The sequence below is a fragment of the Silurus aristotelis genome, assembly GCF_946808225.1.
Source record: "Silurus aristotelis genome assembly, chromosome: 11".
Classification (NCBI taxonomy): Eukaryota; Metazoa; Chordata; class Actinopteri; order Siluriformes; family Siluridae; genus Silurus; species Silurus aristotelis.
The window spans coordinates 11,385,964-11,411,206 of record NC_139584.1 but is presented as its reverse complement, the minus strand read 5'-3'; the positions used below and the strand labels follow the sequence as shown (position 1 = coordinate 11,411,206).

General features: G+C 39.7%; 1 protein-coding gene across 1 annotated transcript in view; it reads left to right on the top strand.

Annotated features, from left to right (window-relative positions):
- Positions 1-25,243, top strand: part of agbl4 (AGBL carboxypeptidase 4) — a 320,509-nt gene that overhangs the window by 153,898 nt on the left and 141,368 nt on the right. The gene's annotated exons all lie outside the window — the stretch shown is intronic.

Here is a 25,243-nt window from a genome sequence, read left to right as displayed (position 1 = left end):
GGTTAGATGATTCTTAACAAATAGGATTAAGAGCCTTGGCCAGCTGTGGTAGATTATTGTTGTCTGGATTTGAATTCATGACCTTCTGATAAGTAGTCCAACATTTTAAGACACCATTCCCCCCACTTCCAGGGGTAGTGTGTAGGGGTGTTTCAAGTCATTTAGATTCGTCACAGGTGGACTCCAGTCAAGTTTGCCCAGTCAAGGTGCCCAAACCTTTTCCTATAAAGGGCCAAAGATTAAATTTAATCGAGGGCCATGGACCAAAAGTAAATGTTTCATGGAAGTAAATGTTCTTGCTGCCAAACACTTTGAGAAGACTGAAGGATGCTTTGTTTTATAACAACAGCGAATATTTTATTCCTTTAAAACAGCAACTGACTTTGCAAACCAGACATAATGCTTTCAAATTTATTCACTGCATAAATCTCTTCATAATTAACCGTTCTTTGAGTATCGCAAATCACACTGTACCTGCCCCTTATAACGCCTTTAAAATTTTACCCTCACGTAAAATGAATCTATATTATCTACATTCAATTTCACTTTAATATAGACATATTTGATCTAACAGACAGAATGCTCGAATTAGAAGTTGCAAAATTACGTATTGGATTTTGAATATTTTTCCAAACATGTAAGTAAAATGTTTAGCTTTGTCTTTATTGATCAATGTGTCCAGTGTAATAGCCAAAATAATCAATTTAATCAAATCGAAATGTAAGGTGAAGTGAACTGAACAATGCGCTGTTAATTCTCAACTTTTTCATTGTGCTAGTACTAAACGGCCATTAGAAAACCTTTTTTTTCCCAGTGCAAACATGGCTGCAGTAATTGCTCAGAGGAAAAATCAATGGTTACACAGATGCTGTGTTTAAAAAGAGTATTTAAACATAAAACACAAATCTCAATCACTAAAGAAACCATTTAACAGACGAATTGTCTGCCGTGCCGCATTATTACAAAACTACAGTTCGGAACCGATATTCAAAAGAAAGTTGACCAAGTTCTTTGGCTGCCCTTCTTTATTTGTCCCTGTTTTTTTTTTTAGCATAGTGGCATCTCAGTTACGGAAATGCCACGTTCAGACTTCTTTGCTGTTAAATATTTATAGGAACAAAGTATCAGTTGCTCCCTTTAATAATAGCTATTTGAAAAGATTTGAACCAGCTGTTTTGCAACACTTTAGTTTGAAATGTTTGTGAAAATGGATGCTTTCGAGTGTTCTCCCAAAGTCCTCTGTAGTTTTCAGTTATTTTTGGTTTGGATCACCCAGAGCGTCTATGCCCTTGGAGATGTTACACTGGCTTGTTCACCAGTCCAGATGACCCTCATCTGCATCAACACCTTCTGCTCGGTATTACCTCCAACTGGTTGTTGTTTATGGACTTACTCAGACTCGTGTCTATATCCGTTTGCCTTGATTGACTCTCATGCTTCCTACTGTATGTTTCGATTATGTTCCATTTCCCAAGCTTCCTTGTTTGACTTTCCTAGATTGTGATACAGGTTTTGACCTTGCTGCCTGTTTTCAGGAATGTAACCAAATACGAATGCATTATTCACAGCGAATAGATAATGTTTCCTAAACAGATACAAATAGAAAGCAGACTATTAATTTTTGATGATGTAGCTGGATGAGGGTAGGGGTGCACTTCGGAAAAGGATCCCATAGGATGCAACAAAAAAAAAAGGTTGTGTGAGAAGAAAGCACTATTATATGCAGGCAAGTATGAGCAAGTGGTCGGATATAAAGACAAGCAGAGCAGCGCAGAGCATTTATGGCGTACCTGCATTCATAACTGCCGCATCAAGTTCAGGATGGTTTAAACGAACCTCGTTTTTTGTTTATTTTAGTAAAGAAACTAAACATTACTGAAATCTAGGGACAAACAAAACAGTCACATGTCTCCTTAGTTGAGACCACTTATGATCTTGAGTGATGTAGCTGAGGTTGAGGAAGTGTCAGAGCCAGACTTTACACACCATGCTAACAATGATGGCATTTCCACCACAGGGTTTTCCACATTTTATAGTAATAGGCTTCTGAATTAGGCCGTGTGCAACTATGAATATAAATACAGATATGGATATTTGATGCACTAAATGCATACAGATACACTGACTTTCCTATGTCACTACCCTACTGTTTATGCCCTTTGTGCTATGATTATGGAAGTACCTGTGTAACCCTGGTGTGTGGCTGGGTTCTTAATGCTGCACGGTCTAATGGTGTGAAGAAAAGGAGAAGTAAAGGTGACAGCATACTGCTGTATATCATGTATGTATTCGGTATGTATTCTTCTGCCATTTTCTGGACTTGGAAAGGTCCGATGAGTGAACTATATTCCATAAGCACCATAAGATTCATTTGTGTGGAGGCAAATATGATAGTTATTAGTTAATTGTTATTTACTGAAATGTGTTGCCATCTGAACATTCTATCTTTCGGTCTTACATATCAGTCACTGTGTGCTCGTGTGTGTGTGTGTGTGTGTGTGTGTTAGTGTGTGTGTGTGTGTGTGTGTGTGTGTGTGTGTACTTTTTTTTTTTTTTATGAATATGAATTTTATTTACGTGTCTCATGTGATGTAGTGTGGCACGTCTCAGAAGAATGCGAAATGGCACAAAATTGGTTATACACGAGCGAGCTAATTTGTCTTTTGCTCCTAATCTGATATCATATTCCTTGATATGCCGATGAACATCACGGCAAAAAGGCGAGATTAGATCACTAGTCCTCCTGTGCGGTAAAACCCAGTTTGAGGTCCACCGATAATATTATCAGCATTCTTAACTATAACTGTGACAAATGAGCGCTTTGATCTCATTAGATAAGCACAGAATTCATTTGTTTAATTAAACCAGCCTGTCTTGTGCTGGTGTGGGGGTCATTTTAAAAACAGTTCAAATTAAAGCAGGTAATTAAATAGGGCTGCGATAAGAACCCCTGCACGGTAGTGAGCCGCATCTGCCGACAGTACGACAAAACCTAATTTCTCCCTGGTGCATTCCCACAAGGTCGCGGGCTTTATTAAAGTTTAGCCAATGACAGAGTGATAAAATATTTTATGGACTTGTTGGATGGCAGCGAGGTCTTTTCAGGATGAATTGGTGCCCCGTACATGTGGAGTCTTCAGGACAGAGGCAATTATAGCATCACTGCTATCGTGCCTTTGAGAACAGGAGAAGGACTTGTACAGCAACAAGCACCTTGACAAAGATATTTGTTTGGGCAATGGAGTGTAGCATTAATTATAAGAGGCTGTGATTAAATGCTTGGTCCGGGAATGAGTGTCATTTGTCTTACCGGCCTTTAGCGCAGAACCCGTGGAGGGTAATATTTAGGTTGGCACGAAGCGGTGCTGCTGTTTCCCGCTCTCAGGTGTGACGGGAAGTTGAATCAGTGCCCATTTTGGGGGTTGGGTGGGGTGGGGGCTGCACCATCTCATGTTCCCAACTCGGATAAAATAGTTCAATGAGGTGAGAAATACGGCAATCTCAGTTCACTCACTGGTAATAACGCAATCTATTTATATTATTAACAAATTGTCTTCACAGCTGTTAGTCTATCGATCACTTTTTATTGGTAAGACCCACACATTCACTGATTAGGCATAACATAATGACATTATACCATTTTGAACGGTAAAGTGTATAACACCGATTATCTCTTCATCATGGCACCTGTTAGTGTGTCGCATGTATTAGGCACCAACATTTTTTTTTTCTCAAAGTTGATGTATTAGAAACAGGAAAAATGGGCAAGTGTAAGGATTTGAGTTTGAGTTTGATGACTGATGATGGCTAGACGACTGGGTCAGAACATCTTCAGAACTGCAGATCTTGTGCTGTGTTCCTGGTCTGCAGTGTTCAGTATCTACCTCAAGTGGTCTAAGGAAGAAAAAGTGATGAACCAGTGACAGGGTCATGCGCGACCGAGGCTCTTTGAAGCACATTGAGACCAAAGGCTGGCCTTTGTGGTCCGATCCAACAGACGAGCTCCTGTAGCTCAAATTACTAAAGAAGTTAAAACTGTTAATACTTGACCGTCAGAACAATTTTTACAGCAAAGGGGGGACCAACACAATATCATTCATGTGGTCATAATGTTATGCCAGATTGGTTTAAGTGCCGGTAATACAGATGTCAGTTGACATCAGAATTATTGTGGATGTGTCTGTTTGGATATAGATATTAACAAAGGCTCGATGTAGAGGGTATATATGAGAAATTGAGATTGGCAGATGACTTATCATGGTATACAGGGGTTAAAAGCACTGGTCCTAACTCAAGAAGAGGAGAAAAGAATTTGCTTGAATTTGGCATATTTCTCATATTAAATCTGACAAGTGTTCAACAAAAGGTTCGCTTCAGAAAGTCATCATCAGCTTAACCCAAACAGCTCTTTGATGAGCAATGTTTTAAAGCAAGAGTGTGTGTGTGTAATGGTGTTTATTGACATTGTTGTCTTTTGTTGCCTCTAAGATCTGAGTGCATCTAATGCAAGGAATGGAGTTTAATCAGATTTCCTCTGTGGGTGAGGTGTGGCTATATAAAGCACGCATACATACACACAGCTACCACAAGTGTTGCTTCTCAGCATTTAAGTGCTTCTCACTGCTCTCTCTCTCTCTCTCTCTCTCTCTCTCTCTCTCTCTCTATATATATATATATATATATATATATATATATATATATATATATATATATATATATATATATATATATATATATATATATATATATATATTTCCTATCACTTACCTTTTTTGCCCACTCACTCTCATTCTCACACTCATGCACTTTCTCTCTTTCTTGCCCTTTCTTTTTCACACTTAAATTTGCCACACCGTTCTTTGTTGGGCCACATAAATCATAAGAGGAGGACCTGCAGCTGAATTGGAAAGGTCACTTCAAATCACAAATAAAATGGAGTACAGCCCAGAAGGGGAGAACCTCCAAGTGCCACCACTGCCTGCTTATGTGTATATATGTGTGTGTGTGTGTGTGTGTGTGTGTGTGTGTGTGTGTGTGTGTGTGTGTGTGTGTGTGTGTGTGTGCACGTGTGTGTAGCTCAGAGGGAGGGAGAAGGGGCAACTGAAACTCAAAGAGAAATGAAAGCAGAGTGGAGTCAGTCTAAGAACTGCTCTTCTGTACTCACAAAAGGGAGAGTCACCCAGTACTACATTAGTTTGAGGAGAGTGCTAGAGAGAGCAGAGGTGTTGAGAGGAGTGTAACAGCACTGCAACCAGATTTCTAAAGATGATAAAAAGATGAGAGAGTGCAAATTGTAAATGGATAACTTTTATTGAGCACTTTTTTGCTGTCAGTTTTAGATTTAGGATTTTTTTAAAGTGTAAAAACAGCACGTGGTTATGTGAATCCAGTGGAGCAGCCAGGCTTTTGAGGCTGTCCATGGTCCTGAACTCTAAAAAAAAAAAAACGAGAGAAAACCAGAGACATCAAAACAGAGTGCTCTGTCTATTAATTGTGCTTGTACTGATACTAATCCATAAATGTTCCTACTCTAATTGTTCTCTCGAGTTTTCTGGCGAATTTAGGATAGCGACATCATTTGCCATGTGATGTTATGTTAGATTTATGTATTATTAATCACTAAGAATAGCAACAATGAGCACCAAGGCCCGATTTACCGTTTACTCTGTATTTATTTTAACATGTTTTTCACACAAAAACTAATGAGACATTTGACTAATTTGCCAATTTTAATTCCATTAAACCTTATGGGGTTCTGCAGCTTGCCTCTTTAGGAGAGGATTCAATGTGAAATCCAACAATAGAAGAATTCTTTCAGAGGGACTTATTGGTGGTGATTTATGACAATTTTGTGATTGTTGGGTTTGACTAATCAGTGATCTGTATTATTTCTGACATTGTGTTTTTTTTATAACGTCTGCTATTACCCATATAGACTTGCTGTGCATTTGGTACTGAGCAATAAAGGCACGTATGGTATGATTATGGTACAGATCCATTTTTTTATTGAAGGAAAAACCATGAATCTTCAACTGTTTTGTGTTACAGCTTGGTCTAAGCTCAGACTATAGCCAAGAGCGTGAATGAAAATAAAATGTTGTATACATGGGTGAGATGTGTAAGTGGCACCATAGCATAAAAGACAAAATAGGAATATATTGTTCACACCAGTAGCAAACATCCCCACACAGAAATTAAACAAAAGATGCCAAGACACAATGTCCCATCGCAAAACTAAATGGCAGTCACACTCTACACCCGGTAAAAAGGATTTCACTCTATAAAGAATTTCTACACAACAAACGAAGCCACATCGGTTCCTGTTTTAAAAAACATATGCAAAAATTGTTTAAATAGCTCATATTTTATGCATTTAGTTTGAATAGTTTTAAAAATGCACTGATTGTTTGCATGCGTTTGCCCATGCAAGTGTGTTTGTGCATTCGATCTTGTTTAGAGTTTCTGTCACTCTGTGATTTAGCAGTGGCCTCTCAAGGCCACAGACACAAATCCTTTCATTTTCCTATTTGTATGGTACAGGGAGGAGTGAGGGGGACGGGTGACAGGTGCTCAGCCTGACCCAGGGCTGACAGGTTTATGGGGCACTGGGTTTCAATCACGCCACGATCACCACTGCATCAATCTCTCACATACTCACTCTTGACACTTGAAACTTATATGTGCACAAATGTAAGCAAACCCCCCCAACACACACCACCACCACCACCATTAATACCACCACCACATACACACCAGTGCATGAAATAGTTTATATACACCTATATAGAGAGTGAGCGGCAAGCGACAAGCAGCAAATGGAATGAAAAGCCACCACGCCAGGCCAGGGTATATTTCTGTGACTTCTGAGGAATTGTGCTCATAAACTTCCCGTTTCATGCTGTTCCACTCTGCAGTGGTGTTTGTGGCAGACTGAGCACTAAGCTGCAGTGAGAGCTCCGGCTGTGTGCGTAGCAGCAATGCAGGGGTATACAGCAGGCTGGAGCAGATCTCCTGGGCCTTTAGCCATGGAGCCACTCGAGGTGGAAATGAAAGTCACTGAACACAGGCTGAGGAGCATTAAACAGACAGTGAAGGATGGTGGCGCTGTTATCGCAGAGAAAAGAATGTAAAGGGATACTGGCAAAAACACAGTAGACCAGGGGTTTCTAATGCTGAGCATGCTAATATACAGTGGGCTTATTGTGATCGTATATGTAAAACAATAATAAGGCCTATTAGAGGCATATGTGTTTGTGTGGTACACGTGGTACACACTTTGCACACACCGTGTCTCGCGCTAAGCAAAATCCGACCATTGCTTTTCATTTGATCCGTACAGCTATGATATTATGATGACACACGTTGCTGTCATTTGAAAACGAACTTTATAAAATCTTTCTTTTTTTACGACGCTTAGTGTTTTTAAAAATGTTTTGTGATCCATTAAGACATATTTGTGTAATGAAGATTTGTTAGACTGAAATACAGTGGAATCTCGATACTCGCAACCTCGATAGTTCGCGATTTTTCTTTTGGAACCGGACTAAGAGTAACTCGCCAAAAATCCAATAGTTTGCGAGAAGTCGCGAGTGTTTTGAAGGTTCGGAGTCAAATTTCAGAATTTGTACTAATAAATTACATAAAAATGTTTGAAACACTATTTTATTATTGTATTATGTATATATTTTATATATTGCATATTTAAAGTAGTAAATAAAACATTTATGACAAGTAATTCACAATTTTTGTTGAGTTTACAGTACAGTACATGTACAATTCCCCTTGAAAAAGGAACCATAAAAAGGAGAGTCAAAACCTCATGATTTTTTGTTAGTTGCGAAGGCTCATAGAACGTAACCCCCGTGAGTATCGAGGTTGCACTGTACATCTTTTTTTAATACAAATAATATTTAGGATATACTTGTGTAAGTGGTATATTACAAAACCAGGCTAGTATGTACGTTTGTGTATGTGGGTGAGTGTGTGTGTGTGCGTGATGACTAATTTTAGATTTTTACAATAGTCGCCATTTTTCCTATCTAAAAATATTTCATTAGCGTCCTACAAGCTTGACATTATTCACATTCACATTTAAATATATATTTTTGTCTTTACTCATGCTTGATGTATGTGAAGCATGCACAAGGCCATTAAAATATAGCCGGCTGAATAAAACACTTCATTCGGCACTGGAAAGGCCACATGTGGCTGCTGTAGCCTGAAGTCCACCTCGGAATACACTTACTCACAGTATCAATCTCTCCATCTCCTCTAGACACAAATAAATAAGTGATATTTTCATTAATCCTCTCTCACCTTCAAAATAATTCAGCAGCAACTTCATAAAACATGGATGCCAATCTTTCATTATTCATTTTTGCAGGTCCTGTTCCTTTGTTCCAGAGAGGAAATGAGAGATGTGGGTGGGTTGGTAAGGGGGGGGGCGCAAAGCGAGAGAGTGTCAGGATGAAGGGATAACACGGTAGAGGACACGGCCAGGCTGTGAGGCTTTTTTTTTTTTTTTTTGCATTATGTGTTATCTCTGTACCGGCTGAATGCGATTTCCTGCCAGAGTAATGTGTGCGCGCTTCAGACAGAGGCAGAGCAGCCGAGTGTGAAAGAGGAACAAATAGCTTCGTCATTTCATATCGTTTGGAGCCGAATCGCGTCTGGCCACAGGTGGAACGCAAAGGAATGAGAAATGAGAACGGACCTTCGAGCTTTGTGCAGAAATGTGCCTCGTTCGTAATGAATATAGGCGACGCTGACTCTCGAGGCAATGCTTTTCACTTATCTTTATGCACACAGCATTGATCCTGTTTAGATTTCTATTTGGACTGATGTCACATATCTCAAATAATTTTTTTGCCGTTTGGTCGACTGAAACGCCAATGAACATGTAAATAGAGAAAAGATAAAGGTCACCCGGTCTCCTCTGTTTCCTTTATTAGGACAAAGTAAAAAAGGTGTGCATATTGCTTTTCATGATTCTCAGAGACACACTTGTCTCTGAGGGGATCATTTTGATTTCTGTTCGGTTTGGATTGATAATTTGAAATAGGGCCCTGTTCGGGTAAGAGTCAATGACTGTGACGGATAGTGTGGAGAGAGTGGGCGTGGCTATGTATGAAATAAAAATGGTTGCATGTGCTTTTAATGATGAGGCTCGGTTTCACTGGGATGTTAAATGACACGGAGGGTTAACTATCATTCAAGCTCTTTTGTTGTTTGTTTTGCCAGAAAGAGAAAAAATGTCAGAGTGCATTAGTAATCCTGTGTGTGTGTGTGTGTGTGTGTGTGTGTGTGTGTGTGTGTGTGTGTGTGTGTGTGTGTGTGTGGTGTGGGTGTGTGTGTGTGTGTGTGTGTGTGTGTGTGTGTGTGTGTGTGTGTGTGTGTGTGTGTGTGTGTGTGTGGTGTGTGTGTGTGTGTGTAGCTCTATTAGCCAACTGCACCACTTCTGAAGATGAGGGATCATGTATAGTTAATGAGAATGTTGTAAAAGGCTAAACAATGCTACTGATTTGCAATTAACTATATGAAGGAATTATTTTTTTTTTTGCATGAACATTTGCATTGCTGTTGTGTCACAGTTTCAGAGTGAACTATTACATTAATAAATTTTAGAAGCAAAATGTTGAAAGCGTTTTTTTTTTTTTTTCCCGTGGAAAAAAAAAAGATCCAGTCTGAAATCCAAGAAGAAAAATTAAATAATACCATTAGGGAATACATCATTAAACAGATTCGCTCGAATTACTTTTTGTTCTGAGTGCTACAATATAAGCTTTTTATTTTAATGTGCCACTGCAGAAAAGTGTTTACGTTCCATGGGTTTTCCACGACGTTGTCAGCATACTATTTGAAGTCGTTGCAATTCCATACGGCTGCGATTCCAACACCTCCAGCCGTGTTCACATTGCAAACATGACTTAGCTGCCTGCAGGGACTGTGAGTGCTTTACTGCCAGTGTGTTGGATACACAGTCAGCAGCCATCACTCACATGCACATGTGTGCAGCGTGTGGGGAATCAGTGCCAGTCTACGTATGGAAATGCTATAGGTTTAAATAGCATTCTGCGACTCTGGCATCTTGAATGATTTACCTTTGCTGCATAATGCTACGATTATCACTTCCTCTCGTTTTTTTCCCCCCTCTCCCTCGCTTAATCCACAGCAAAAGTTGCCTATCTCCCCTGTGAGCAGTTATCTGTCACTTCTCTGATAGAGGGATGAGAGAGAAAGTGAGAGAGAGAGAGAGAGAGAGAGAGAGGCACCATTTTAATCTCACCAACGGAAATTAAAGAGCACACAACAAGAACATCCTCCTCCTGCTGCTTTGCTCTAAACGAAATCTCAATCGGAGCGCGCCCCGTGAGAGAGCGCTGCCAGGATTCTTTAAAGTTCGCATTTTTATCTGTTTGTGTTCAAATTAGTGCTTTTTTTGAAATGCAGTGACATGTTTTATCAGCAACAGGTAATATGCAGAAATATGAACGCATTACAGAACATGACAGTATGGAACAAACCATAGTAAAGATTAAATCTGGTATTTAAATGCTAGCTTTTTAGAGGCAAAAGGAGTCCAATCGGATGAAAAGGATGAATACAGCCGACGTGCCGTCGTATTCTCGGTCGGTTTTATCATCATGAAGACAGTGTGTAAAGAGTTTTTCTAAACTGCAGGTCAAATACAATTCTGGAAATTTGCAGTGTTGAGTTCATTGTGTTGAATTTTTTTGTCAGATGTGTGCTAGTCATGTATGAACTGTGACCAGGGTTGCCAGATATATGTGACACATCTTAAATATGGCCTTGTTTTAGAAATTCATTTAAAAATTCTTCTAAAGACACTTCTGAAGTTTCACTTACTTGGCAACATTGTCGATTGTTTTAAGCAACATCTAGCCATAATGAATTTATTCAGTGGATTTATGGGGTTCTGGTTATTTGCTCATTGTGCATATTGTTACATTTCCCATTTCTATGGTTTATGCACTTTTGCTTAATAGTTTTTTGTAGAATGTGTACCAACATGCAGCATAGGACATCAGGCTCTATAATGTTTACAGGATTTAAACAGTATACACACCTGTAACCTTTTAACATTATGTCATCCATTGGTTTTGTATGGTTTGCAAATGTCTTTTGTTATAAATGTGACAGAATAAGTACAAGAATCACTTTTGGACTTTGGGTGATTTTGTAGTGAGCAAAAGTTGAGGGTGTTTCACTGAGCAAGTAAACTTTAACTGTTTGTCTGTATGAAATAACATGAGTGGCAGCTTGGCCAGGGCTATTGTCTTCCAGGGTGTAATTGAGATGTGTTTTTGCAGAGGCTCTGTAGTAACAAAAGGTGCCGTGAGAGAGGAAAAGACAGGGATAGACAGAGAGGGAACACTGTCTGTCTTTCCAGGACCTGCTGACTGCAGTCAACCTCAATAAGTGCTGTTCTTGCTCTCCAGGCACCCCACAGCCACCCCCAGCTCTCCCCAGTCCCTCTGCGAGCCTGTGGCCGGGAAGTTAATTGGCAGCATCTGCTGTCTGAGAGGCAAAGCACCCCTTTACTCCTCTCTCACCCTTACTTCACACATACACACTCTCCCATTGGGCATCCGGAGACACCAGTCTGGCTACATACACCAGGCGATCAAACATAGAGAGAGGAGGTGAGAGAGGCAGGTTGAGGGGGAGTGTAAACCTGCAGCTGGCACTGGTGCCGCAGGGTATTTGGTCAGACAGGTTGGGAAGCTGCACCAGGCAGGGATGCCCTCAAGGGACAGAGAGAAAGAGAGAGAGAGAGAGAGAGAGAGAGAGAGAGAGAGAGAGCGCGACTACCACACCCTACCAGATGCATACAAAACTTGCCTAAAGGCTTGGAAAAGAACTAGGGTTTACACAAACACTTCTGTGACGCATCATGTATGCAAAGATTGTGGGAAATGGCTTCAGTTTAATCTTAGATGCGATTTAGAAGCAGCATTTTTGCTTCCAAACAGTAAGCTTGAATTGCGATTCTATAAGAGTAGTTTGTTAAATTCTTTAGCCTTCTTTAGTAATGAGTCCTTTTCTTCTGAAATTAAAGGGAAACTCACACCCACAGACCACATGCGCTTCCTTTATGACTTAGCTACCTTCTGACCTCTACATCGCATTATGCTCTCACTGACATCACATCCTTAGAGATGGGTAGCATGGTCATGAATGAGTCACTGAGACTCATGGATCAGAAAAACAATCATGCTGACATCATCCCTGCTGCTCTCTTTTTATATTACACTATATCACTAATGCTAGTCACACTGATGACTTATACAATATTGTATATACGTATTCACTGCTACTAGGTTTTCTGTCAAATCAAAAATTAATTAAGCTTGCATATATATATATATATATATATATATATATATATATATATATATATATATATATATATATACCTTAACTTTTAGTGTATCAAAATAAACTACAAAATACAGCAGCCACACCATGTATCAAAATAACCTACTGTGTTATTTTATTTAAAAAATACTATTATGTATATAAATACTAATATTTATTCATAGTAGTTGTTGTTTTTCTTTCGGCTTCTCCCATTAGGGGTCGATTTGGCACGTTTTTACGCTGGATGCCCTTCCTAACACAACCTTTCCCATTTTCCGGGCTTGGGACCGGCACTGGCTTGTGCAACCATAACGGCTGGGGTTGGTTCCCTGACCGGGGATCGAACCCAGGCCGTAGCGGTGAGAGCGCCGCATCCTAACCACTAGACTACCAGGAAACCTAATAGTTATTCATAGTAGTAATAATTTAAAATGAATATTAATATTATTTAAAAATATTTTTTACAAGGGAGATTTTTTTTTACGCAAATATTCCATCAGTAGGCATATTTCATCTGTTCCTTCACCAATACACTGGCTCAGTTGATTAAGTAAACAGTGTTTGATAGCAGCAGCTTTTCTCTGGCCCGAGTCACTCAATAAATCTGACATATTTAACCAGTTAACAGATCAAATATTCCCATACATTTCCCTGTGATCTGCCAGATGAAGGTTAGACATTCATAGGAAGACAACTGATGGCACCTGTTTTCATATCAACTTGTTTCTAAATAGTTAATCATTTGATTGTTACATATAAATATGATAATAGATTATGTGTCAGACAGTCATTCATGCATTGGTGTGCAAAATCATGATCCTACTAAACAGCTGCTTCAATTAGGATACAATATTCAGCAATCAAACTTTTATCTTTTATTTATCAATCATTGGACACCTATTAGAAAGCTGGCAGGCTGCACGTTTCTTACCTTCACCACCTTCTTCCTTTTGGATCAATTCAGATCTCAACAAGTCTGGGCAAACTACTACTACTGAAGTATTTACTAATCAGAGGCTGAATGTTTATGATGTCATCATATAGAATTCTTACAAAGTATTTTACAATATTTTAAAAACTACAAAAATACAAAACACTAAAGTATTTTGATACAAAATATGAAGCCATTTTTATCAACTCTATCAAATTCTAATTTCAAAATACTATTTTAGATTTGAAATACATGTATCATAAATACTGCCCATACCTGAGTAAAACCAAACTTAACATACAAAATATTCTTGTAAAATGTTTAAGAGAAATTATGGTGTTTTAAATTATGTAAATCATCAGGACACCAAACTGAACTTTTGCTACGTTTCCACACGGACGGTTTTTATTGCCGGATGTGTGCACCATGGCGGATTTTGGTGCTTGATTTGAAACTTGGCGCATCAGTAAAACAAATGTTTATTGATTAAAAATAATCAAAAAGAGTTGTTTTTTCATATCTGAGAAAGAAAGGATGTCGTGAATAAATGTGTGTTGCGATGAAATTTTTAATTTCGGCTATTTTATATTTATTTATTTATTTATTTATTAATATTTGTAATTAAAATGGTCAAACAAAAAAGCATGCTGCACGAATTTGCGTTAACGCTGTAACAGCCCCATATATTTGTATTAATTGTAATTATAAAAGACACACATTGTCTGAGAAGCTTTCAATGAAATGTATTTTTATTTGTATAGTGCTTTTAACAGTGGACTTTTTAATCAAAGCAGCTTTACAGAGATATAGCGGTTATAAAAGCATATATAAGTTTGTTCCTTATAATTGTACTGTTATTGTCTCTACGGAACTAGCTGGTGGTGATTTAAAAAAATATTAAAATCTCCCTGAGAGGCATGAGGAAGAACCCTTGAGAGGAGCCAGACTTAAAAAGGAACCCATCCACATCTGGGTGGCACCGAATGTTGAATACTATTGTAATTCATTACTAGGTGGTTGTCCTGCATCATTAATAAACAAGCTACTGTTAGTCCAGTATGCAGCAGCCAGAGTTCTCACAAGGTCGAGAAAATATGACCATATAACCCCGATCTTATCATCCCTACACTTGCTACTTGTGTTTCGAATCGACTACAAACTACTGCTACTTAATAACAAAGCCCTAAATGGTTTAGCTCCCATGCATGCATCCAGTCTTCTAACACGCTATAATCCATCACGCTCCCTGAGATCTCAAAACTCCGGACTTCTAGTAGTTCCTAGAATAGCAAAGTCCACTAAAGGTGGTAGAGCATTCTCACATTTAGCTCCTAATCTTTGGAATAGTCTTCCTGACAGTGTTCGTGGCTCAGACACACTCACCCAGTTTAAGTGCAGATAAAAAAAACATATATTTGTTGCAAGTCCTACACATGGCACACATCAGATATCATAACCTTGTGCTCCAGTACATCTGATCACATCACATTACTAGCTTGTGTTTGTCAATATAATGAACAGCAGCTACGCTGATTCCTCTCCACTGCTTCTCTTTCTTTACCCATCCCGAGGCATCCTGAGGTTGCAACAGCTCCAGTTGTATCCCACCTCATGAAGATTATGGACCTTTTAAGAAGTAGATTCCAACCCCCCAAACATCCCAAACCATCTAGAGACGTACCAGCGCCATTTGGATTCCACTTCATGTGGAGCCTGGACATTGGAACTCTTTGAGTATTAAAGGCTCTGGCATGGAGAAGTTGGTGTTGGATCAATGATGATTGCAAATGTTGAGCTATTTTATGAGTTGCTCAGTAGCTCCTAGTTTTAAAACCACAAATGACTGTATAAGACTGTAGAAAGAACATTACTCATAATCTTTCATTCCAGTGCTCAAAGTTTCTTCCTCATAACATCTAAGGGAATTTTTCCTTGCCACAGTCACCATGGCTGCTCATCAGGGATAAATGCACACCATTTACCTTAACTGTTGATTTCTGTAAAGCTGCTTTGAGACAAAGCTGTTGTGAAAAGCGCTATAGAAATAAACTTGACTTGACTTAACTTGAATGTTAAAGTATGCATTGATCGGGTGACTAAATGCAACCTGTGCTCCTGAGCCATTGTAGTAGACTGTTGATATTAATTACAGTCCAAATCCATTCTCTTTAGTTTTAGAGTTGCTCAGTAATTGAATGGAGAAAGATCAGTCTCCAATTGAAGAGAGTAACACTATTATTATTATTATTATAACATTATTATCAACACTAGAATGTGAAACGTGACAGAGCCATAGCAAAAAACCTAAACATCCCTCTATGTGAACCAATGCCTTTAAAAGTCTGAATGGTGGTGTAATGTAATGCACTGTAATGTAATCTTATACATTGTTTTTGTACTGTCACGGATTAACGAAGACGAGAGATGAAATATAGTCTATACATTGTACTGTTTTGGGTGGTCCTGAATGAAAGGTTCTACTATAAGAGAGGTTCAAAACGGCTGTTGTCACATTCTTGTGAGCAAAGAAACTTTTCTGTGTCAGAAATTTAGGATAAACATCTCACTGTGGGTTTCCTGCTACAATCTATGTCCACTGACTAGCCGATAATAATAAAACATGAAATGACATATTGTTTGAACGCAGCATGTCACAATCCTTAGGCAAAGAGAGCTAAAAGGAATAACAGTCAGCGGGATTCCAGTAAGAATAACAAAAGAGGTCTTGTTTGTACGACGTGTCCTGCACCTTAAGATCCCTTGGCAAAATTGACACCAATGGTTGACCTCCTTTCCCTAGCCATGACTGTGTATATATTCCCCTCCTTTCTCGTCCTCTTCTTTTTTCCATACACATACATTTCCACAATTATAGCGCAGAATGAAGATGATGATGATTTTATTCTTTTATATTAACGTGCATGATCGGAATAGGTGTCATCATTGCACAGTCTACATACATTTCCTACCAAAGTTCATTTTGCTGCACAGTGCAGTTCGTGATGATCTTAAACGATTGCTGAAATCATACGGTCTGTAGAAAACATGAGAAAATTTCTGAATTGACAGAAAACGGGCAAGTCCATTGACTTATCCATTGACTAGCTCATGGTGATGCCAATTACTTGATTTTTTTTTTTCTTCCATTTTTAAAAAGACCCAGCGGTATTTTATTGCTATTTCTCAAAATGTTTCTCAATAAAATAAAGGAAAACTCTGTAAAAAAAAATAACTGGCCGCATCGTTTAATCCAAAGCAGCAGATCCAGTGTTCCCATGAATCAGTCTGCACTTAAAGAACTGACATTCAGGGTTCACTGACTATCAGACTCGCTGTGTATTGTTTGGAGTTTGTGTTCTCTGTTTGTTAGTTGTGTGTGACAGGCAGACAGTGGATATCAATATACAGCAAGGTGTGTGTTCTATACAGTATGTGTGCGTTGAGATGCATACTGAATGTGTATGGATGGGAGTGGATTTGATTGTGGTGTGTGTGTGTGTGTGTGTGTGTGTGTGTGTGTGTGTGTGTGTGTGTGTGTGTGTGTGTGTGTGTGTGTGTGTGTGTGTGTATGCATATAGTTGTGTTGGTGTGTAAGGGAGAGTGCAGTGTTGTTAGGCAGTCTGGCGCCAGCCTGTCTCCTTGGGTCCATTCCACCCACTCTGCTGATGCATCAGCCAACACATCTCTGTCGTCCCCAGAGAGCATGTAAGAAAGACAGAGGGGAAGGAGGAAGAGCCAGTACACCTGCTCTGGAACATCCTCTTGTTTTTTTCTCTTCTTTCTATAACACTGATGGTTTTCTTTCATTTACACAAACACCTTGTTTTCCTTCATTATCACATTCCTCTTTTCTGAAAACCAAACCTTGGTATTTTCATGCTTCATTGTGTTCAGAGGCAGTTTAAAGAAATGACAAGCCACTGTGTTGATGCTCTGGTGTGTTTTGTTGCTTACTTAATGGAAGTAAGTGAAGTATTTTGGGGTAGTAACTTTCCTACCTTCACTCTGACTCTGTTTATATCTGATACCCCAAAACAGAGCGAATCAATAGAGTAAAATCTCTACTCTTGTTTATACCAGCTTTATCTGACACAATTGTAAACAGTCTTAGGTCATAGATGTCAGTTGGCTGTCACACCGCCCTGCTGGCACATTGTTGAACTGCACCTGACCCACTGACAAGACACACAAACATACACACACACACTTTATCATGCGAGTGCACTTCTCTGACATCACCTTGTCTGGCTGTTAAAACTCTCCTTTTCTCTCCAATTCATACCTGACACTCTACCACCATTGTGTACGTGTGTGTGTGTGTGTGGGTGTGTCTGGGTGTGTGCTTAAGTGTAAGCAAGATACCCTGTGCCCCGTGAGGGGGCATGGCGCCATGCCGGCTGGTTCAGGGGGCTCATCTGCTCGAGAATAATTATCCAGTCTCCCCTTTGCGCAGTGGGGCTTCTGGTTGCCACAGCGGTGTCACACACACACACACACACACACACACACACACACACACACACACACACACACACACACTTTAATAGCATTGCTAAAATGCACCTCTAGTTCTTGCCTGGACAAGGCGTGGCATCTTGCTGAAATCGCAGCCCCGATATTATGTACACAAAAGGGCATCACACACACACCGCACAGACACACACACACACATGCACACATCATTACACCGGTTGTACAGATGGTCCTAACCACCTGAGACACGTGGGTGCTGTGGCCCGTTCTCTGATGTAAGCGTGTGCTTGGAAATATCAGGTGAACGGCTCCATGTGGAAACAAAGACCGGGTGGGGCTGCTTTTAGCTCTGAGTCTGAAAGATCAGAGACACTCCACTAAAGGGTGGATCACGCCTCAGGTCTTTAGGCATAAGGACTATAGCCATCTGCTGGTTAGTGAGGGAGAAGACGCATGCAGGCACCGACTCACATGGATGCAGAGGAAGCTCTCATGCTGCTTCTTCCTCTTTGCAGTAGTACTTGTTAAAAGTGAAGTTATCATTGAATACAGAAACTTAAAAACCTAAAAAAACTTTTTTTTTTCTTCTTAATGTGTTCATTCACATGTGCATGTCAGGGGTGCACAATATATCTTATAGAAACGGTTACACTTTGTTATATAATTCAAAAATCCTGCAGTATAATTATTAATTAATAATCAACTATAATCTTAATTTTAGAAGCAAACTACATTTTTGAATAATTGTGACTGTATAACTCAAAGAAAGAACAATTAAGTCTGCTCCCATTCCGGCTGCTTTTCATCTGAACCCATACTATTAAATAGAACCATAAAACACTTTGTGTACATAGTTATTAAAGCTCCAGGCATCTATAAGCGGCCGTTCTCTGATGAGTGACTGTACTACTGTTCACCCTGTATAGAATATTTTCCTGCACAAAATCAGTCTTTCGCAGTGTTTCACCTCTCAGCTCACACCCAAGCAGCTCCACAACATCGACCCTTCTGCAGCCGCTCACATGCTGACACACAGGCATTACATTCATGAATTGCAAAGTGGATGTGGAGCGGATAGGGTACGTTCAGTGCATATATGCAGCCTGGAGTTAAGTGCATGTGTAGCATGTTTTCCAAATTTACTGCATGCTCTTATTCATTAAGTATGCAGATCGTATGTATAATGTATTATGTTTATGTTGCCTATAGTTTTGCTGTTTAATGTGTTGCTGCAGAGGATTGGCAGCGGTTTGGCATGAACACTAGCAAAAATGAAAAGGCTCTGTTTTATAAATAAATATTAATATTTAAACGAATATGAGCTATTTGGTGAATAAATTTGATGATAAGCATGTACTTTTCCACACCTGGCAGAGGGATCGAGAAAGGGAGCGTAGCAAAGGCTTTAGCTCGGGAGACAATACAGCAGCTGAACTGATGCAGCACTAACGGGACAAAAACTTTCGCAGGCCATATCGATACAGAAATCTGAAATGTCAGTAAAATGAATTATGAAAAATGAAAATGCCCGATATGGCACGCTTTAACGTCTTACAAAGCGATCATACGTCGTGATAAATCTTGTGTTTTTATTCATTTCGCTATTTATTGTATGCGAAGGTCTATACTAATCAGTCCAATTCACTAAGCTCAAGCTACTGCAGCTACTCACAGGAGGACTGTAATCTCAGCTCTAATATAAACACGCATGCACAGCAATGAGACTTTTATTTCCAGATTTTTTCACATTGATCAATTCAATCATCAGATTTCAAAATGTTATTTAACCAGTATCTTTTGATCTCTCTCTCTCTCTCTCTCTCTCTCTCTCTCTCTCTCTCTCTCCCTACTCTGGTTGGCTTCCTGGAGTTTACGATTCCTCCTCTAATGAGAGGTTGATTTAGGAGCTAAGAGAGCTGTTTGATGACATGCCGTTCCTTTTAGTGCTAAAACTGAGTCCCAGTGTGCTTATGAAAAGGATTGTGCCACGGACACCCTGTAAAACTGTGCGCATGTGTGTATGTGCATCTATTACACAACAGTAAGCATGTACTTTATTACCTAGTTCAAACATACACATACATAGGGCATTTATAACACACGCATAAGCATTGCATAAATGCTTTTATAGACTGAACGAGTCTATTAACCAGAATCGTTACCCACACGCCCGACACATTGGGAATGTAAATGTAAAAAATAATGTTTTAGGTATTTATTATTTAGAGGCTTATCCTTGAATTTCTTTTGTTTGATATTAGCTATCGTTAGCTTATTATTACTGTGAGTGCACAAACTTTGTGGTTTGCTAGACAGATCCTCCTCAAGTCATACCCCGGAGTTGCATTGAAAAGATTCTTCATAAAGTTCTTAATAGATGCTTTCAAGTAAATACACCTGCTAACTTAATAATAGATGCTTCATTATAGAGAGTTTGTGTTGTAATTAAAATCCCCACAAAACATTAATTACTTTCCTGTTATGGATAAAAACTGATATCATAGTCTCTAAAAAAGGGTAAAATATATCTATCTATCTATTTTTTTTGGCTTTCATGTCAATAAATAGCTATACACTTCATAAAACCTTTCATGTCATCTCATGGGATCACAATAAGCCTTACATAAATCCTCAAAGACTTTTTTAAATATTTATGCAACACTGTCTAAAAGCTAAATGTAGGTTCCTTATTAGGTATCCTTATGTACGTTATTATTATTTGAGGTGTAAAATCCAGACTTCCACCAAATGCAATTTGATTTTGATTCATAAGCCAACTATTTTATATCCCATCCTATCAATTTGGTAGTCTTTCACTAATATGTAGAGAACCTAGATACTTTAAATGATTAGCAATAAATACATTAGTTTTTACACATTGTTTTTTTTCTATCATTGCTTTATTGAATAATTTCAATCCTATTAAAATCATCGTATCATTTCAGCCCAAATCAGATTTTGTACATGATATACAGCACATGATATAACTGACAGACAGGCTAAGTTAACAAGGTATCAGTTGTTTTTTTTTATCCGTCAAAACCCCTTCAATATCACACTGATTTCCATGAGAAGGACAGCAGTTGTCCATTTAATAAGTTCACCATGTGAACATTGTCTGATGTAACCATGCATCAAGCAATCTGGGATGATCTGGCGCGGATCGTTCATGTGTAAACCAGTTTTTATGGATTGATGAAAACACCTACAACAAAGCAATGTGCTTTCTGATGAAAGTTTTCTGTGAAGCGTTTCCCAATAATGCAATTGGATTCGTTTTAGAAGCAAGTGATTTGGGAGATTTTTTTTTGTCAGGTTTTTACTTTACAGATTTTTAGCTTCTGGTCTCATACTGCATTCAATCTTGTAATCATGCAGACGTCCAATCATATGTCAGATTACAATTTAATTAAATAGACAGCATGTGGCACAGATGATTGTCCAAAAGACAGGCCCATCGATGAGTAACACACCAGCGGACTTTGGGAGATGCTTGAATGTGCAGTAAATGTGCTGTTAATTACAATGCTGCACACGGAGTGGTGTATTGGACAGTAATTGATGTGGAAAATGCTTGCACTGTTCACCCATGGCGTCGAGTCCCTCTGTGCATTATACTGCTAATAAATATATATGGGAAATTGCAGCCAAAGAAATGACTGTTTATATGCATTTTGTGTAGGTACTGAGAGCGAGAGAAAGATGGATATCAGATGGCTTTTATTGTGCGTTTGTCTTTGATGCTGCAGGTAGAGAGAATCTAAACAGTAGCTGTAGAATCTCTGCAGGCATTTTTTTACGTGTGAAAAAGGCCTCTCTTTCTGTTTGAAGTCGACATTTTCACAAGGTCCCCTAGCATTTTCAAATATCACCAAACTGCTTATTTACTGTGTGGAGTAAACATGCTTCCCCCCCCCCCCCCCCCCCCCCTCTCTCTCTCTCTCTCTCTCTCTCGCTGTCTTCCCAGCCCCCTGCTGAAGCGGAGTCTCCTACCGCTGCTCTGCAGCTACCTGTTTAGTTTCAATCTCAGATCCCATACACGCGCTGCTAGTTCAAATAACACCAGCAATTCAAATACTCCAGATGAGACGCAGGAATTTAGACACTGAGAACAATAACAGAACTCCTCCAGTACCCATTTCAAAAATGCCACCGCAGGCTAGACGACAAAGCCGGCCGCGTTGCTTAGTAACCGTGCCATCCTTCGGCTCCTGCATGAATCTGTCGCACTCTACTTCCTGCTTCTTGTAGCTTCATGCAGAGCTGCTGGAATTTTTGTATGAAGGCGTGAGCGACCCAGGTGAATGGGAAACTCTGAGAGATAGTGAGCTAGTAGCTATGCATGGCTACAAAATAAAGTTTTTCCATGTGCCTTTGAATCATTTTAGCATGATGAGACACTGGTGGTGGGCTTTTGTCCTTTGTATATATTTGACAACATTCAGCCTTTACATATTAAGGACGTATTTGCGAAAAGGAAGAAAAAAAACGTGAAATACGTGAACGCGAATTTGAGAATATATATTTTTCAAAGGTAACTAATAGTAGTGAAATTTAAGGACCTTTCTGGGATCGCAAGCTACACACGCTACTTCTTTTATAAAACTGTAGAACTGTACTGGAAGGATAAACCATCGAAAGATACTCACTGAACTGGTGTTGTGATCATGTTTATGAAGAGCATTTTACCACTGGCACCAGGATATAAGGGGTTTTACATTTCTTGGTATAGTGTACATGGTTAAACAGATGCTGAAGCCTGTAAATGTTTTTTATACATAATGTATGTAAGTATAAGAAATTGTAATCGTGGATAATTCTATACCACTGTCAGCAGAATAATATACAGTATTGGAAAGTATTCAAGCACAATATTTAGAGCATCTGCAGGTCTGATTGCTAATTCACACATTAATCGCTTTAATGGTTCTGAATTAATGGACCGTGCCGAACCGGCCGTAGGTTGCATTTTATTCACGTCCTAATGACTAAGTGATTTGTGAACCCTGATGCATCAGCAGTTTAAATGCAAAAAAAAAAAACAAATGCACGTCGGATGCGCGTCGTACATTACAGACGTCACAGGTGTCAATAAAAATGGCTGCTTTTTTAACTGCCAAATCCTCAGTGTTCAGCAGCCTTGCTTTTACAAGTATGGTTTTTCAGGATGACATTGCAATAGACATTATGATTTGTGTTGATAGGGATTCGTCAGTGGAACTTTAATATCGGCTGTTTATATTGGCCACGTGATATATCAGCCCAGCCCTGGTGTGCGCATTATTGTCCAGGGGGTGTTGTTTTTTTCCCTTCTGACACAAAGATAAATCTTTCTGGGAACGAGGGCACTGTACCAAATCCGGGAGCACACCAAGCCACGGGCCACCATCATTTAGATAAAACAAACTGCCATCGGCCACAGCAGGGTGAGGAGAAGAGAGAGAGAGAGAGAGAGAGAGAGAGAGAGAGAGAGAGAGAGAGAGAGAGAGAGAGAGAGAGAAGTAAAGACAAAAAACTGTTCGACCGTTTAGAGATGCTTCAAGCTCTCTCGCTCTGTCTTTCCCTCTCTGCCTGAAATTCTCTCTCTCTCTCTCTCTCTCTCTCTCTCTCTCTCTCTCTCTCTCTCTCTCTCTCTCTCTCTCTCTCTCTCCCCGGGGGACATGCAAAGCTATTTTTTTCAGCCAATAGTGGTGCAGCAAAGCAGGAAAGGCAGGCAGTACATTCCCACTGGGTAATTAAAATCAATAGCCAGGACTTGCTCAGTAGCCAACAAGGTCAAATACTGAAGAGTAGCCAGGAGAGTGTCTAAACACAGAACACTAAATCAGGTGTCATGGTGTTATCATTAACACCATATAAAAAGAGAGGTGTGTGTTAAGATGCGGAATGTATGTGTTTATGTGTAAGAGTTGCTTCAGGTGAATAGAAAATAAGCATGCAGTCATGATCTCAATGCAAATGTAGGCCAGATCCCAGTACTGACACGACCTCTGCTTCTTGTGGCATGCACTGTGTGTGTTTGTGTGTGTGTGTGTTCTGAACACTGGCAGTGATCATACTGAAAAAGGCACTTTTACAGTATTAGTATTCTACTGAGACACAGACCCCTGAGATTTTACTCCTCCACTATTGACTGGCCTCTTTTCTTCACTCTGTCTTTTCTTCCTTCCGGCCTACAGAGCCAAGCTAATTTGGTTTAATTTCAATTTCTGCTGTTCACTTTGTTGAAGCAGAGAAGACATCAGGGAATTTGTTGGCATACTTGTTTAGTCTGTGCTAGTGTGTGTTTACTGAGTGTTTGTGTAACTGTCTCTTTGATGCCTGTTGGCTTGTATGTGTGGCTGCTTCTTATTGCTTTATAGTGGCTCTAAATCGTGGTGTTTGAGAGATAACGGGATGCCTGCTTTAGCCCAGGCCCATTTGAGAGAGTTGTTTCTCCTCCTTATCACTCAGCTGTCCAGTAGCCACTACACTATCAGACATAAGCGCAATCTCTGTCTGATCCCTCTCCTTCTCTCGCTCGCTTTCCCAGTCTTCTCATCCTCATTTTATCCCACTCTCTGATCATTCGTTCCTTATCTCACGCTTTCTTCCCTTTCTCTCGCTCCTTCTTCTCGCGATCTTTGTTTGTCCTTTGTTGCCTATCTTTCTTTTTCTCTTTCCCTCCTGCTAGTTTCCCTTCCAGCTCTCTGTCCCTCTGCTGATCTGCCGTACTCAGCGTGTCCCTTAATGTCCGAGCGAGCCTACGTTCTCTCTCGGTTGTTTCTCATCATGTCGCGCTGTAGAACGAGCTACGCCTTTCCCACGCCCCGCTAATTAGAACGCGACTCGACGTTTAATCAGCAGACATTTCCGATAACCATGGGTAGATTTGCGCCGTTCATCGTTTCCCATTTACTGTATTGTTCGCCGCGTTCACCTAGCTGATTCAAAATTGAGGGTTGAAATCGCCTTGAAAAAGAAAAAAGGACACGAGGCAGACAAAGCGATAGAAAAGAAGATAAAGAGAAGGGCGCAGTACCCTGAGTAAAATGAGAGTCTGTAGGGAATGCACTAGTGTCATGTTTCTCATTGATGTCTCCTGCAGCTCTCCGGATTGTTTTCTCCTTTCTCCATATTTCTTCTCTGGTGGCCATTTTTACTAGAGATGATCCCGGAGGCAGGAGGAGAAAAATGGCCGATCAAATCTGGCTTTCTCCAAAGAACGTTAATATGTGCACAACGTTTTTTTTTCCCTCATGCACAGCATCACTCACTAGTACATCTTTCACTGCTCTCAGAGTAGACAACAAAAGGATGGCAAATTGAGAGTTTTAAGCCTTCAGAACAGACCAAAAAAGTACACAAAAGCTTTCTGATGTTTCTGAGTAAATGGTGGTACCATTAAGTAGTATAGCATAAGTGATATGGAAATGACTGCATGTTGTGGGAAGTCTCTGTGGACTCACACTTGGCAGA